We start from the raw sequence: 18,350 nt of genomic DNA on the forward strand, positions 1-18,350 counted from the left end.
CAAATATTCTGTAGAATACAGAAAAAATACTTTATTTTTCAGAGTCAGTATCTTCCTATAATGCTAGAAGTCTGTACTTTTCCCTTGCAAAACAAAATCAGTAATCTCTTGGCTATCTGGATTCATGTCTGTGTATTCTATCTCGGAACTGAAATCTCAACACTCAAAATTCTTATATGAATCTAAGTGATGCATTCCTCAAGTTCATCCCTTTTTAAAATGTGCGCAGAAAACGCTCGAAGGCAATTGCTCTTTTTTCAACTTTCCATATTCTAATTAAGAGGTTAAAATTAAAAACCTGCACAATTTAAACCCAACTAATCCTATTGGTAGAGTCAGACAGACTGTTGCCACTTTCTGAGACTAAAGTTCAACACATTATTGTCTTTAAATAATGAGCAGGTATCATGCAGTATTTTAACTGAAAGAAATGTTAAATTACAGTAACACCTGGCATTTTGTTGCAACCAAACCCCTACTGCAGAGATGAGCATAGGAAACTTTTCATTACTTACCTGTAATAACCTAGAAGCCAAATAACTATTTTAATATAGTGGCTGGTTTTGGCTGGGATAGAATTAATTTTCTTCATGGTAGCTAGTACAAGGCTATGGTTTGGATTTGGGATGAAAACAGTGTTGATAATACAGGATTGTTTTCATTTTTACTGAGCAGTGCTTACACAGAGTCAAGGCCTTTTCTGCTTCTCACACCACCTCACCAGCGAGTAGTCTGGGGCTGCAGAAGAAGTTGGGAGGGGACACAGATGGGACAGCTGACCCCAACTGACTAGAGGGATATTCCATACCATATGACATCATGCTCAGCATATAAAGCTGGGGGGAAGAAGAAGGAAGGGGGAGATGTTCATAATAATGGCATTTGTCCTCCCAAGTAACCATTATGTGTGATGGAGCCCTGCTTTCCTGGAGATGGCTGAACACCCTCCTGCTGACAGGAAGTAGTGAATGAAGTCCTTGTTTTGCCTTGCTTGTGTGCACAGCTTTTGCCTTCCCTATTAAACAGTCTTTATCTCAAGCCACAAGTTTTCTCATTTTTACTCTTCTGATTCTCTCCACCATCCCAGAGGGGCGGAGTAAGTGAGCAGTTGTGTGATGCTTCGTTGCCCACCGGGGTTAAACCACGACAGGTAGCATGTTGTACCAGCAGATGCAGCAAAACCCAAGGCCAGATCAAATGGCCTTGTATAAAGTGTGCCTACTAGCTAGCGTAAAAACTTATTCCCACAGAATGTAAACTACTTCAGTTGCATTTAAGTAATGGGATAGAGGGTGCAGAGTTACTGCTGCCCAAAAATAGACATCTACTAATGTGTTGATGCATTCTGTGCCTGACCTATGAGGAATGAACACAGAAAAACTATGAAGAAAGTACTTGTTTTGCTACCTGACTTGCTACAAGCAACTCACTGATACTATGTCAAAGAATAATTCGCTCCAATGCAGGAATAGCTAGAGGTGTTTAATAATGGGGTTAATTATTCAGGCCCCTAATACTGTTTTACATACCAAACTTTTATGACCAAATCTGAAAGCATTGGCCTTTTCTTAGCAGAAGCAGCTGCTGACTAAACAGCAAATTCCATAGACAAACCAGAGGAATTTTGTCCCTACTAAAGACTGGTTGCGTTTGCTAAGACCATCCAATGGGGTGAAAAGCAACTTTGAGGTGGTTTTTTTTCCTTTTAAAGATCTATGTTATGTTCATGTACCTGTCTGAATGCCATCTTTTCTAGAAATAGTGGTGAAACACTTGCAAGATTTTGGCACATATAATAAGCTCAGAATATGCGATTCCTCATACATGAATGAACCTGCTACCACGACGGTAAAGTGAGTTTGAGAAAAAGATGCCAGCAGGAAGAAATACTATGCCACATAGTCAAATGTCAAAAGAGCAAAGGCTCCACTGTTTCTTAAGCATTGGAAAAATAGTTTTACACTCTTAAGTTTTAGCAAACAGCATAAAGTATATGTTTACAGGACTCCAAGAAAAGATTTGAAGCACTTACAAGCACTTGCAAATACACTGTGTCTGCCAGGTAAGCACACTTCAAGAGGACAGATGTATTGGCATAAAAATAGTAAGGCTGGTTATAGTACATGGAACCTGATCTTCTCTCCTTTATTTGGACTTTGGGACCGGTAACAAAGGAAACGGATGTGATAGTAAAGGCTAAAGCACTGATACATAGCCATAGATACAAAGACTGTACAAATGCTACAGCTCTTTAAGTTATTTAATCCTTGTCAGTAACTAACATTATGTCACATGTAAAAGCCAATGAAGAAACTGCAGCAATAATGACACATGTGATGTCACTGCACTGTCTTATATCAAAAGCAGTATATTCAGTATAACCATATTCCCAGCAAAGAAAAAAAACAGAAAGGCTGAAGATTAGATATCAGAAGAATGTTTGCATTAAAACTTAAAATTCACATTTTACTTAGTGAAGTAACAGTTTCTCAGTGTATCTGGGAAAAAAAAGAAGAAAAAAAAAGAAAAAAAAAGAAAAAAAGAAAAAAGAAAAAAGAAAAAAGAAAAAAGAAAAAAGAAAAAAGAAAAAAGAAAAAAGAAAAAAGAAAAAAGAAAAAGAAAAATAAAAAGAAAAAAGAAAAAAGAAAAAAGAAAAAAGAAGGGGGGGGAGAGAGGGGGGGAGGGAGGGGAAAAAACAAGGAAAAAAAAGGAAAAAAGAAGCACTCCACAAGTTAAAAAAACCCTACTATAGCCAAGACAAATGTATAAAATTTTTCTGCTACACTTGCCGTGTCTTTAAGAGGTAATATGATCTGTGCAGTCGCCTACACAGACATGGCACTAGAAATTTTGTGAGTAATAGGTGTACTTGCTATAGAATCTGTTCTTTTAAGAAAAGGATGAATGTATTACAATGTAATATTCATCTGTATTTAGGAGAGAGGAAAACAAAAATACACCTACTTCAGGTTTACATAGTGAAATTTCTCACTCATATCTCATGTCATCAATCCTTTCAAGCTAGACAAGCAACATGAAATGTGAGAGCCAATAAAAAACAGATGAACTTGTGAAGTACAGTTTGAATGCAAGAAGGAGGAAAGCAAGCTACAGGAAAACAGCATAAGTAATATTCAGCAAGCTTTCAGAAATGTTATGGATTTGTTAAGATTAAACCAACAGATAAACAAATACTAGTTTTTATTTTAAATTTAAAATAAGTCTACATTTTCAATGTACAAACCACTAAACCTGTCATTAGAAAAAAATTATCCTTAATGCATGGCAGGCGAGAAAGGCTAGACTTGACTGTAGAAAAAAAAAATGTAATTTTTCACATTAGATAGTTATCTAAAATGTATAAGGACATTTGAGACACTGAGGATTTGGAAAGACTATTAAAGGGTTACATTCTCCTGAACTCTCTGTCCCCAAATCTGCATTTTCAGCCTCAAATAAAAGGAGGGTAGGGAGAGATAAATATTCTCTTAATACTCCAAATCTCTCTGAACTGTCCTGACTAAAATTTCAGAATTGTTACTATGGAAAAACATATGATATATGCTTTTCAATTCTAAGGGGTTTTTTTAATTCAATTTTGCATTTTATTCAAATTTATTCATATTATTTGGCATTTAATTCAAATGTGGCATTCCACATTTACCTAATCAAAGCCATAAATCTATTAGTTTATCCTGAGTTACCTAGTAAAAATATAATTTTTACAGAATTGTAAAAATTAAAACTATATACCCTACTAATGTTAGTTTACCAATTCAGCTTAACAGGAAATGAATCAATCTCCACAACTGCAAACTGCAAAACATTAAAGTTTTCATAGAAGAAAGAGGGAACATTCACTCTTATTTGTGGACCCCATGTTGGGCGCACTGCTTGAGTTTTGCTCCAGATCTTGATCTTATTCTCAGCCAAACCTATTGTTGCCGTTATTGTTTCTGTCTTGGCTAAGGGGAAGGAAGGGAAACAGGCAGCCCAAGGGGTAGTTCCAAAACATAGATTCATTTTTCACAGGTGCTGAAACTGGCATACAGAGGCAATTTGAAGAAAGCAGATTCTAAATACTACACTGGAAATCCAAAAGGTGAGAAGTATTTCAGAAAGTGCCATCACTTCCTTGGTGCAGAGTGCCAACTAAAAATCACTAGCTCCAAACACCACTAGTTAGAATTTTTATCACTGCAAATAACCATTAGAGTTTAAGTCAACAGAAATAAGAATACCTGGTATAGATAAGTACAACTTGTTATCCAATATTTTTTTCAACAGATGAGGCATAAAATGGCCTTGGCTTGCAAAGAAGTAAAGCTTTAACTGACAACTAAACATCTGAATTGGTAGCCTTTTAAAATGCACACTTAAAACTTTCATTGTTAACATTTTCTTAGGAAGAAACCTGATAGTTTCCTAAATTTAAAGATAAAATAAGGCTCAAAACCTTAGTTGATGCTATTTATGAACTGCATAATCTAACAAGTCAGAAAGGGGTTTCAAAAATCCAGCAGAGAAGTGACTCAAAATGTTGTTACACTCCACCACACTTAACCACTTCAGCAAATGAAATAAGAAAAAAAAGATCAAGAAACAGAAGTGACAACTTAGAAAACCTACAATATTTTATATCAATAGTTTAATGAAAGATAAATAAAGATTTTAAGAATAAAATCCTCAAAAGATATGTGTGATGGAGCCCTGCTTTCCTGGAGATGGCTGAACACCCTCCTGCTGACAGGAAGTAAAAAAAAGACTACTGAGACAATGGGGTTTTTTTTCCATATTCCCCCTTCCCTTTTTATTTAGGCGTCATTAAAAGCCATATCTATCTATTATGTCCTATTTATACACTATATCTTAAGATCTTTGGCACAAGACTTGAACACGTAGATAACATTATATCACCACGTGACATCCAATTTTTTCCCCACGAAATTCTCAAAGAATACAAATAATTATTGTATTTATACATATACAAATACAAAGAATACAATAACTGCTCAGTCTACAAGTGCTTAAGAGTAACAAAGCTCCTCCTATCTAAAGCCTTCTTTAGGCTCTTTCAGAATGTTTGGATGCAGCTTCAGAGTTCCTTTCTGTGTTACTACAATTTCAAAACCTTCTGGTCAAATAAGAAATAACCTCAGTTCTGTAAGAAACCCAGAACATGATCCCTTAGATAAAATTATTAATCTCAGCAAGTATGTACATGAAAAGTGCCCTTAAATGCTCAACTGCGTACACCACATTAGATAAACCACCACATTAGATAAACCGGCAGTAGTTCTTTAAGTCTCCACACATCTCCAGTCTTATGACTGATAGCTTGCTTAGGCAAATCATTTTCACTTAATTATCTAAACAAAGGATTATAGGACAGACACTTAAATCAACTGGCTAAAAGCAACTGTACTGGTAGTTAACCTTTACTTTGATTTAAATTGTAATTCCCTGTTGATGCAGCATCAGCAGCTATGAAAGGAAAGCCATGCTTTCTAAGTATGGAGCATACAAACAGAGCCTAGCTTGTAAACAGTTAGCTAGACCGAACAGATAAATGGACCCACTCATCTGCAGAACTGCTTGTCATCCTAATGTTTATGGCCAGTCCAGAAGAATGGGATGGAACCTCTCAATAAGTACATAGTAGCTTCATCACCTTTTGACACACTTGAAAGGAGACCACCTTCAAAGTTACTTGTGAAGCAGAATTTGCTTCCATCTCTGCTGAATCAAAGAACTAAACAGTAGGAATGCACTACTGACTGGAGCCAGTGGAACTATGCAGTCCAGTTCTTCAGTTCTTGCTGTCTCAGACAACCAAAACAGCTGATAGTCAATCCAGACAGCCTTTACATGCAATGCTCTTCTCAAAAAAAAAAAAAAAAAAATCAGCAGAAATATGAACCTGTCCTACAAACTCCTTTACCTTACCTTAGCACTACCTTCTGCCTATTTCACTGATTACTCACTACATCAAGGAAAAAGTCTTCAGTATTTTAAAAAAAAAAAAAAAAGCAGTGCAGTGGAAATTACATACTTATTCAGTAATACAAAATACATTCTTGGGAAGTTTCTGTAGTTGATTTGCTAGCAATATTCCATGCTCAGCATGGAATTATGCCTAGAACTGCTGGTTTCCTGCTACTTCCTAGTAACCATCTTTCAAGGATTAGATTTGTCATTTGTATCAAACTCTTTATTGCGGTGGTTTAGTGTCTTATCTTTTCTTAGTTAATTGTATACACTAGGATAGTCAAAATCACTACACAGTGGTTGCTGCAGATTGCTTTATAAATAACAAAAACAAAAAGTAGAAATTGGGAAAAAAAAAAAAGCATGGCAATTTTATATATTTAGCAGAAAACGGTAATAAAAGCAGTTGATCAGACCTGTGCTTACGAACAGTTACAAGAAGTGCTGTATGATTCCATCTGAGACGTACCTATATTTTAAAGAACATTATTTTAAATTCTTCATTCACAGTTTGCTGATAGGCTTTTCTGGGCAGTGCTGGGTGAGCAGCATTCTATACATCTGTGTCCCAGTGTCCAAGAGTATAAAATTTTGGAAAAAAATTCTGACCTGTTTAAAAAAAAAAAAAGTTATTTCACATGGTTTACAGACTCTAATCTATTTAGGAATGTAATAATTCCTTTAAAGATATTTGCTCTTGTTTTAACTACATTTAGAAAAATAAATTTCTTCAAGGGAACCCTTGGCCTCAAGGTTTAGTATGTCCTGTAGGTTAGGCTGCAGTGGGAGTAGATCCCTTCAGTGACAGCTGTAGAGTCAGAAGCGGCATGTTAAGGTTTGAGCAAAAGTTAACCAAACACAAAACGCTTCTAGTAGCTAAAGAGCTCTTGAAGTTGTAGAACAAGTATTATAAAATTGTCTCTACTCAAGTGTCCACAGTCTGATTTCTGAAATTGCTGGTACAGACAACAGAAAAATAAAAATCAAAGGCTGTGATTAGCAACAGCTGTCTTATGTCACCAGCCCTGTTAAAGACACAGACCTCTCTCCTGTAAAATAGAGGTTTAAAAAAAGAGATAAGGGTGTTACTGGATAGTTCAGCAATTATCTTTTCCGAGATTAATTACTTTAAATCTCAGCATTCCAAGTGAGAACACCATCGCATTTACACATACTCCTCTATACAGCAGATACTTTTAATGCCCTCAAAATTCTTCTGAAACAATAATGCAGTGTCTTGTGTTCATTGATCCTTTTTCCCTGTCCCATAGTGCCATTTTTTTACTTTCATGGTATGTGAATTCCAAATAAGGCAGACCAACAGAAATACTCAGAAGACTATTTGTTACTGACTTTTCCATTTTTCAGCTTTTGTAGCTGTTCAATTTAAAACTTGCATGAAAATACCCAGGGCTTGTTCATAAAGATTTCTGCATTTATCAGTTCAAATACATCAAATACAGGAAAAGAGTGGGTTATTCAAAAAAAAGAAAGAAACAAGCAAACTGAAGTGTGAAATAACCGTGTTGCTGAAAAACAAAAGCCACAATTTGGAGGCTTGACAAGCAACTTTGACATTTGCATGCCAATACCTAGCTCTCAGAGCCCCCAAGTTACTGTATGGGCTTAGGGTGAAAACATACAAACAACTGTAACTTAAAGTTCAGTTATTGTCACAAAAAATTTTCTGGAAAAACTATGATTATCAGTAGCATTTTCTCTTCATAGGAATTACAACAAAGAGTTACTTTGGTTCGAGTTACTACCTCATCAACTCACAAAACCACTATGGTATGTTCAAGATGAAGGAACTCAAGTCAGTATATAGATTTAATATTTTCTTTCCAGTTGTTCTTTCCAGAAATTAAATTCTTATTTGGTTAAATCTGGTTTGGGGTACTCCTTTTCCTTCTAACCTATCAACAGGTAAATTAGTCTAAATCTAAGGGAATTGAAATAACGGGGACAAATCTAGAGCCAAAATGCTAAGTTAAGTTATTTCATTGTATAACAGTTTACATACAAGATAAAGAATTTCCAGTTTTATATCAAATTTCAATTGCACATTCTGGGGAAAAAAAAAAAAAAAACAACACAAAACCAAACCAACAGTTAAGTAAGAAAGAAATTTTCCAAGTTACTTAGTTACTGAAGACTGAGAGGTGCAGTGAAGTTGGAGGTGATGACACCTGGAAATAATGAACTCTCCATTTTTCAGTGAGGGACAGAAATGAATACAATGTCTTCTGAACAGAAGACTGTGTTTAATAATTTTCTAATGATACGATTATCAAATACAGATAGATTTTTCTATAAATAAAACATATTTTGATATTAAGTAAATATAATACTAAATGAAATTAATTAGAATAAGCTCTCATGCTAGAGTAAGTCACAAAAGTTAGAAAGATTTAAAACAAAATCTCAGTTTAAACACAGAATTATACTTCAATTTTCCCTCTACCGGTTTGTTAGATAATGAAAACTATCAAAATACAAGATACTGGAAGCATGTCCTCCTAACTACCAGGATCTGGCAGGGGTGACAAAGATGACAAGCAGGTTGATTCTTCTGAATCACTTCCATGATGTAGACCTGCCAACGGCACAGCACTCTGTCTTCAGAGGATACAGTGTAATAAACCCTCCTCCCTGCACAAAGGCAGTGTCTGGGCACAGCTCATGGGCAATAATGGTCTTGCAGAGAAGTATACTCTGGCTTCAGCTGAGCTTCATAAATCCTCCTAGCTTCATAATCCAACAGGAAAGTGTTAGCAATCTGCTACACCACTTAGACACATCCAAGTCTATGGGGCCAGAAGGGATCCACCCAAGGGTGCGGACACATATTTAGCTAATGGTCGCAAGAGCATTCCAGAGGCCTTTAGAAGACCTTGAACAGAATAAACAAGACGACTAAAAAAGAAGGATGCCAATTAGAAGAACACAGGTGCGCATTCCACGATAAAGGGAACTTGGCACAAAGAACCTCAATTCGGCAGTTTATCTTGACCAATTAGACTGAGACAAGTCTCCGCATGTTTTAGTTGGTATAACCAATTATGTTCTATGTTTATGCGCGTGTACAGTGTTGACATAACCAATCATATTTTATGCTTGTGCGCATGTACAGTGGCTTTGCAGAATATGTGACTATAAGTATGAGCGTGTTTTAGCAATAAAGGGTTGTCTGTCATCTGCTTTCAACTTTACAGGCGTCCGTCTACTTCAGTCTCCTCAAATGGTGACCCTGAAGTGACTGTGGGCCGAGAAAACGCTGGAGTTGCATCCAGAGGAGACTCTAGCTGAACGATCGTCTAGCCAGCTGGACTGAGCGGACAACCTTCTCCCGGGAGATCAATCACCCTGCTCGTTTGGAAGTAAGGTGAGCGGCTGGAAGGATTAAAATGGGTGCCCAGATGTCTGTGGAAGAAGGTGCAATTGTATGAATGCTTTCACATATCCTCCTCATGAGAGGGATTAAGTATGATTCAAATACTTTACATATGATGCTGAAGTGGCTTAAGGACTATGGTGCCCCCACTTCGAATATAGAAGTCTTTGAAATTAAAAATTGGGAAGAAATGGGAAAAGTAATTTGGGACTTTGTATCGCGTGGGGACGTGAAGGCTCAGAAAATCTCTGCTACGTGGAGATTGGTGCTGGAAACGTTGAAAGCCCTTAAGGCAGAAAAGGAGGTGGCTGCTACTGTAAAAATTTCAATTGAAGATACCCGGAAAAAAAGAAAAGTGTGTGTGGCGAGGTGGTAAATAATTCGGACAGTGATGAGCAATTAAACACCGAGGGAGATGTCATTAATGGAGGCAACGATCAACTTCTAAGTAACCTGCCTCTTGAGCAGAGACCTATCCCCTGTGCATCTCCCTATGAGGCAGATACATCCCCAGGAGAAGCTATAAAAAAGTGATGGAAGGACATAAATGATAAAATGTTAACTGAAGGTCTAAATCCTGTGGCTCTTCCAGTTACAGTCAGGCAGAATGCCCCAAACGTGTGGCAACGTTTCAATCTGGATTTAATAAAAGAAGTACGGAAAACAACAATGGCTAATGGACTGACTGCTCCGTTTAGTCAGGCGTTATTGGAGAATATATTTTCTGGTCAAATTTTAACAGGCTTTGACTGTACACAATTGGCTACAATGATTTTAACCCCGACTCAGCGTCTATTATGGAAGGCGAAATGGGCAGAATTATGTGATTTAGTGGCACTAAGAAATTTGGACCACCCAGAAGCAGATCCGTGCTATATGATCACTTCTGCACGAATGATGGGGACTGGTGACTTTGCAGATGTTAATAGGCAAGCAAGGCTACCGGTGGAAGCATTACAAGAATCAGCTTCCTTAGCTCTGAAGGCAATGGTAACCTTGCCTGAAGCTGGAAAGCCACAACAATCATTTACAAGTATAAGGCAGGGTAATACAGAACCTTGTATGTCCTTTATTGATCGTCTGCGAGATGCTATTGAAAAGCAAATAGATAATGCTGATGCCAAAGAAGCATTGATAATAAAATTGACCATGGAAAATGCAAATGCAGACTGTAAAAAAATACTACAATCGATGCCAGGAAGAGTGACATTAGTAGATATGATAGAGGCCTGTAACAAAGTTGGGTCTTTGGAGCATAAAACTACATTAATGGCCAATGCTTTTGCTGTAGCCATGCAAATGGATACAAAAAATGTTAAGAAATGCTATAAATGTGGACAACCGGGACATTTGCAATTTCAGTGTAAAGAAGGGCGAAACAAAGTGGAAGTTGGGCTTAATATATGCCCTCGTTGTCATAAAGGGAGACATTATGCTAAGCAATGTAGATCTCATTTCACAAGTGAAGGTGTAGCTCTGCCACCTCGAGGTACCCCATCGCCGGGAAACTACAAGAAGAGTGCGAGGAGCGGTGCGATGACCCCAACAGCTCCGAAAGGATCCCAGAACGGCGCCAAGAAGGATGTCTGGCAGAATTGCCAGCCCGAACAGCTGGAAGTGCCGGAGTGGATGTCTCAACAATAGAAACCATTCTACTATGGAACTCTCAGGTACACCGTGTGCCAGTAAACGCACAAGGACCATTAGGTAATGGGCTTAGTGCCCTGTTGTTGGGACGGTCTAGTATAACATTACAAGGAATTTTTGTGCTTCCCAGGGTGATTGATGCGGACTACTGTCGTGGTTTCAGCCCAGCCGGTAACAAAGGACCACGCAGCCGCTCGCTCACTCCTCCCGCCCCCCTCCGGTGGGATAGGGGGGAGACGGAGGAGAGAAAAGAAAAAAACTGGAACCTCGAGGGTTGAGATAAGGGCAGTTTACTGGGACAACGCAAAAAAAGTTACAACAACAACGACGGTACTAATGAAAGAGTATACAGAAAAGAGTGATGCACAGTGCAACTGCTCACCACCTGGGACCCGACGCTCCGCCACTTCCCCCACCGAAAGTTGAGAGAGAGCAGGACAGCCCTCCCCCCGGCCCACTCCCCATTTATATACTGAGCATGATGTCACATGGTATGGAATAGCTCCTTGGCTAGTTCAGATCAGCTGCCCCGGCTATGCCCCCCCACCTCCCAGGTTCCTGTAAAAATTAACTCTATCCCAGCTGAACCCAGGACAACTACACAGGTCGCATTTATGCTATGATTTGGACACCGTCTCCACCAGTATCGATACGGGAAGGAAGCAGAATTGCACAGCTAGTCCTTTTTAAAGCAAATGTACCATGTAAGGTTAATCAACAGCGTGGCAATGCAGGGTTTGGATCTACAGGATTAGAAGCTCAAATTATGTGGTCAATGAAGATCAATAAAACAAAACCTAGTATATCAGTAGAGTTACAAAATGCAAAGAACAGGCCAGAAAAAATAAAATTACAAGCATTAGTGGATACTGGAGCAGATGTAACGGTTCTGTTGTGGGAGGACTGGCCTGTTACTTGGGAGCTTTCTGAGATGGATTCAAAACTGTTCGGTGTGGGAGGATTATCAAAAACTCGACAAAGCAAATATATGATTCAATTGATTTATCAAAATTCAGTTTCTTATATCAAAACTTATGTAACCAATATCCCTATGAACCTGGTAGGCAAGAATGCATTAAGTCAAATGGGATGTGTGCTTAGTACAGGAGACAATTTTGTGGCGCGGCCATTGACGGGCAACCATGCCTAAAACTGAAGTGGAAAACAGAGGAACCAGTTTGGGTAGATCAATGGCCGCTGAGTGAATCTAAGGTCGCCATCTTGAAACAGTTAGTACAGGAGCAATTGGAACAAGGACACTTGGTGAATACCACAAGCCCTTGGAATACACCAGTTTTTGTCATTCCAAAAAAATCTGAGAAATGGAGACTGTTGCATGATTTAAGAAAAATAAATGAAGTAATGGAATATATGGGAGCCCTTCAATTAGGGTTACCCACGCCTACTATGATTCCACAAGGATGGAACATTTTGATTATTGATTTAAAGGATTGTTTCTTTACAATATATTTAGACCCAAAAGATGCGGAAAAATTTGCCTTTTCTATCCCCACCATAAACAAACAGGAACTCATGGAACGTTATCATTGGGTATTTCTGCCACGAGGAATGAAAAATTCTCCAACCATATGCCAATCCTATGTATCCCAAGCTCTGAAACGGTTTGGACAACAAAATCCAGACTTGATTATTTATCACTATATGGATGATATCTTGATAGCAGGAAAAAGAGAGTTATCCAAAAAGCTCAAAGAATTAACTACACAATTGTCTGATTTTGGTTTAAAAATAGCACCGGAAAAGGTACAAAAAATGCAACCATGGAAATATTTAGGCTGGAAGATTTTAGAAAAAACTATAGTTCCACAAAAACTGGAAATTACAGACAAGATTGAAACATTGAATGATGTGCAAAAATTACTGGGGACAATCAATTGGGTTCGAACACTGTTGGGAATAGATAATGAGCTTCTGACCCCTTTATTTGAAAAGTTACAAGGCGACACTACCTTAACGGCACCTCAACAATTGACCCCTCAAGGTAAACAAGCATTACAACAGATAGCAGGTATAATATCCCAGAGTCAGGCTTTTAGGATTAAAGAAAATCTTCACTTTAATCTTAGCATTTTAAACCGAGAAAAACAACCCCTCGGGATCATATATCAATGGGAGGGGAGTCACAAAGACTTGTTAATAATAGAATGGATCTTTTTAGCTCACCAGGCCCGAAAAACCATATTTTCTCAAATTGAAATGATTTCAGAATTAATTATAAAGGGGAGACATCGGATTATTGAGATTTGTGGACAAGAACCACACACAATTGTCATTCCTTTGACTCAAGGATATTTACAATGGTGTCTACAGAATAGTCTAACTTTACAAATTGCTTTTGCAGATTTCAAAGGAAAGATAGATATTCATCTTCCTGCACATAAAATGTTTACCTTGCTACAAAATATACAACTAGAAGAAAAAGAATTGTGTGCAGAGTTACCTACTGATGGTCCTACAGTATTTACGGATGGCAGTGGAAAAACAGGAAAGGCAGTAGTAGTTTGGAAAGAAGGTCAGGTATGGAAAAATCACACTGTTACATGTGAAGGCTCCCCCCAAGTGGTGGAACTTCGAGCTGTAATAGAAGTATTTAAAAAGTGGCAGGATGTTGAGGTCAATATTATTGCTGATTCTTTATACGTGGTAGGTGTAGTAAAACGCTTGAGATGGGCTTATTTGAAAGAAATTGATAACATCACATTGTTTGAAAAATTTAAGATGTTGCTATTTCTGTTAAACCAACGGACAAAGTGCTATTATATAATGCATGTGTGAAGTCACACCAGTTTGCCTGGATGGATCACAGAAGGGAATAAACGAGCTGATTTACTAGTTAATCCTGTATGGACTGGGCCACCCTCCAATAAACTTCTACAGGCATGTGGAGCTCATAGTTTTTTTCCACCAACCAGCGAAAGTATTAGCCAAACAGTTTCAAATTTCTATAGCAGATGCCAAAGCCATCATTCAATCCTGTGCTGAGTGCCAGAAATTATCTGGGCACGGAGATGGCGCTGTAAATCCTAGGGGTCTGTAATCCTTGCAATTGCGGCAGACTGATGTGACTCATGTACCAGATTTCGGAAAATTGTGTTATGTTCATGTTTCTGTTGATACATATTCCTTGATGATATGGGCCACAGCACTTGCAGGCGAAACAAGTTGACATCTACAAACACACCTACGACAAGCATTTGCAGTAATGGGTGTCCCGACCCAGATAAAAACAGACAATGGACCATGTTTTATAGCACAACGGACTCAGGAATTTTTTCAGCAATGGGGAGTTACTCATATTACCGGCATTCCTCATTCTCCCACAGGTCAAGATATAATCAAACGTACTCATAAAGTATTAAAAGATTTTTTGGAAAAACAAAAAACAGGGGAATTAGGGGAACCGCTTTCAAACAGACTCATGAAAGCAATATATGTGATGAATTTTTTGACCCTGCATGGAGAGTCAATTGTTCCCCCTGTAGTTTGGCATTTTTAAACAATGAATAGTGGGATTCAAAATATTGATAATGGGTGGAAAGTCTGGGTTTCCTTCTTTTCTACTAATAGTTCCATGCATTTCAAATTTCTTCTGAGCAAGAAAATAATTCAATTCTATACAGAAAAATTATTTGCTGTTACTATAGGAGAGTACACAAAGTCGTTCATGTAATTTAAAATCAGCATCTATCCACAGTAAGAAAACATACATTTACAACCTTCAGTCAGCTTAGAAACAAGGAGACAACTAGCCAGTGGAATTTCAGGCAAATCAGAAGTCCTACTTGAAAACGTTTTACTTCATTTCACCATGATATCACCTACGACCCTGGAGCTGGGGCACAGGGACGGCAGATGGAATTAAAGTCTCCATAACAAAAATTAAGAGAAGCACAGAACACCTGAAAAAACTACTTAGAATCCACCACTCCTAAAGTTACACACCATCTTAGAAAATCCAACCTGCCAACAAATTACAGTTCCCAGCACTATTAGTTGTACATGCAAAAAGATGCAGTCAGAGGTTCCATATACACTCACATGCAACAACATGGTTGAAGTCCCCAGTTTCTAGGACATTTCCACAGGTATTAATAAAAGTTCAGTGCCTGTAGCTGAAGCACCCCTCTCCAGACAAGCAGGATCCAACAAACAAATGCACATTTCCTTTATAAAGGGCTAGCAAAAGCCTAACGGATTTCCCAGCTCTGGGGCTCTTCTATTACTGCTTCATTTGAATGCAGGATCATGCCCACAACTTCCACCCATGTAAGGAAAACCACGAGACAACAGAACCTTCTAAGAACTATGTTTTTTACCCAGACAGAAGTATGATCAAAATTAGAGCTGTAATTGCATGGGCTCATTAAAAGTGCATGCCAACTTACAGCTGTAAATATTTGCTCTGGATGGAAACATCTATGCGAACATTACACGTACTCCTCTGAATTTTCAAGCTGTATGTGGTTTTCACTCACTACGCAGAGAAGCAGGAGACACAGGAGTCATTCAGAACTGGACATTAGAGAGTGAGCTTGAAGAATTTCAAAAAAGTTTAGGGATTTTACTCACTCACAATAGTGGCTTACATGTATTTCATACTCTCTTACAAGTATTTTAGTTGGCTCCACAGGAATTAATAATCAAGGGCTGTTGATAGAGCAGCTCATAAAACAACAAAAAATTACTAGTTCAGTCATGGTGCAAAATTAACATTCAAATAACAGAGCAGATATGCAAGTACCTCCTGAAAACTGTAATACAGGACAGACCCACAGGAATCCAGTATCAGAAGAGCAGACTCAGTTTGCAAACGTCCCCCTTGGTTTATAAGTATCTAATGAAGTCCCCTGAAAGCCAAATTAGTAGGAGTTTCTTTTGTGTTGGGAACAATGACCATGAGTATCCAGCAGCTATGCCAAGACAATTTGCTAAAGAGCCCTGAAAGTTTAAAAAAAAAAAAAAATCAAATTAAATACAATATACTTCAGTTTCCATCTTGCAAAATTGCAACTGAAGTTTTTCTGCTTTCACTATTTGGGATTTGAAGTGTTTTATTTTGAAAGGAAAGAACTGCACAGTTTAAGACCCTGCCGAAGCAGTGCACAGAATTTGGTTCACTTCTCCTGATGACCTACGAAAGCTGTACAGCTAAATTCCCGTCTGTCTGAGGATTATATATATTCCCCACTACGTTGCCTAGTGGCCTAACAGTGACACTCTTGCAACAGTATGTGGAAAACTCAAATTTACTTCATAATCCTTTCAGCGCTGAAGAACAATGAAAAAGTCACGTACACTATAGCTAGAAGTTGGGAATAGGGGGGAAAAGAGAAAAATTCCCACAAGGAAGTAACCAGGACTCATGAGAAAGCTGAGAAGCACATGCTTCCTCCCTTCCCCTGCCCCTCCTTACTGGCATTACATAGTTTCAGACCTAATGCAAACCTCTCCATCATTATGACCATATGCTCCCTTTGACATTTTAAGAATTTTGCAAAAGGGCAGGCTAGTACAGTCCCAAGGACATTTCAGTTGCATTAAACCAAACTGAGACAGCTCTTAGAGAAAAGCTATACATGCTTGTAACAGGTTTTTCATCATAACACAGTATGGTACAATACAAAACAATACACAAATGAAGGTATGATGGAAGCATATGCAGCAGCAATATACATATAAAGCACTTCAACATTAACTCTGAGCATCATATAAATAACACAAATATCTTAATTCTCTCTTCAAAAATAAGACAAAAAAAAAAAAAAGAGGGAACACCAACAGACAGACTTAAAAGCAATGACCTTACTATTCCAATCAGATCAAATCTGTATTTGAGGTCCATAGAGGGAGGTTTTAATCAATATCCAGAACATATTTTACCCCCTTAAGAAGCTTTTACTTAAGTTAGTATGCGCCTACATAGTCTGTGAATTCAGAGCCCCATGTCAGTAGGGAGTACATTGATGGCTTGGGTTTGTATGGCACGGTTTTAGTAGTGGGGAGGGGCTGCAGGGGTGGCTCCCATGAGAAGCTGCCAGAAGCTTCCCCGGCTCCAAGATGGACCCACCTCTGGCCAAGGCTGACCCCATCAGTGATGGTGGTAACACCTCTGCGATAACATATTTAGGAAGGGAAACCTGCAGCAGAGAGGGGAGTGGGATGTGAGAGAAACACCTCTGCAGACAGCAAGGTCAGTGAAGAAGGAGGGGGAGGAGGTGTGCCAGAGGAGGGGATGCCTCTGCAGCCTGTGGTGAGATGGCAGGCTATCCCCCTGCAGCCCATGGAGGACCCCATGCCAGAGCCGGTGGCTGTGCCTGAAGAAGGCCATGATTCTGTGGGAAGCCTGTGCTGGAGCAGCCTGTGCCTAAAGGACTGCAGCCTGTGGAAAGGACCCACTTTGCAGCAGTTTGTGAAGCACTGCAGCCTGTGGAAAGGATGCATGCCAGAGAAGTTCATGAAGGACTGTCTCCTGTGGGAGGGACCCCACGCTGGAGCAGGGGAAGAGTGAGGAGTCCTGCCCCTGAGGAGGACAGAGCAGCAGAGACAATGTGTGATGAACTAACCCCAACCCCCACTCCCCGTCCCCCTGTGTCACTGGGGGGAGGAGGTAGAGAAAACCAGGAGTGGAGCTGAGCCGGGAAGGAGGGAGGGGTGGGGGAAGGTGTTTTAAGATTTGGGTTTACTCCTCATAATCTTTTTCTTTATTTGATTTGTAGTAAATTAAATTTATTTTGTTTTTTTCCCCAAATTGAGTCTGGTTTTCGCCTGTGACCACAAGTGGTGAGTGATCCCTCCCTGTCCTTGTCTCAACTCATGAGTTTGTCTTTATATTTTCTCCTCATCATTCTGGTGGGGGCAGGGAGGAGTGAGTGAACAAGTGGCTTCGTAGTGCTATGTTGCCAGCTGGGCTTAAACCATCATAACTGATCACTGCTAAGGTGTATCAAGTGTATATATCTCTATATAATAATTAGTCCTTATTTACACCAATAAGGCAATTGCTGTTCACTGCAAAATCGCAACTGTCTCTTTTTACATTCCACTCTTTCCTATTGCTCTGTTTTGAAGTTAAGTTTCACCTTTCAGTAGTGTACTGGTTTTGGCTGAGATGGAGTTAATTTTCTTCGTAGTAGCTCCTATAGTGCTATGGTTTGGATTTGTAAACAAAACAGTGTTGATAACACATCCATTTTTTTAGCTACTGCTGAGCAGTGCTTAAACAGTGTAGAGGACCTCTTCGCTTCTAATGCTGTCCTGTCAGTGAGCAGGCTGTGGGTACACAAAAGGTCAGGAGGGGACA

At 38.9% G+C, this 18,350-nt stretch overlaps 1 protein-coding gene across 7 annotated transcripts in view; it reads right to left on the reverse strand.

Moving 5' to 3' along the window:
* The window catches only part of LOC115336548 (leucyl and cystinyl aminopeptidase), an 82,171-nt gene that overhangs the window by 49,312 nt on the left and 14,509 nt on the right, over positions 1-18,350 (reverse strand). The window contains exon 1 of one of the 7 annotated variants that reach the window (XM_030003760.2): positions 6,458-6,571. The exons of 5 other annotated variants lie outside the window; for them this stretch is intronic. The gene's annotated coding sequence lies outside the window, so the exon portion shown is untranslated. Of the gene's footprint in view, positions 1-6,457; positions 6,572-18,350 lie in introns of those variants that run through there. One more of the 7 variants, XM_041120751.1, reaches the window with a different exon arrangement.

The sequence above is a fragment of the Aquila chrysaetos genome, chromosome Z (assembly GCF_900496995.4).
Source record: "Aquila chrysaetos chrysaetos chromosome Z, bAquChr1.4, whole genome shotgun sequence".
Taxonomy (NCBI): domain Eukaryota; kingdom Metazoa; phylum Chordata; class Aves; order Accipitriformes; family Accipitridae; genus Aquila; species Aquila chrysaetos.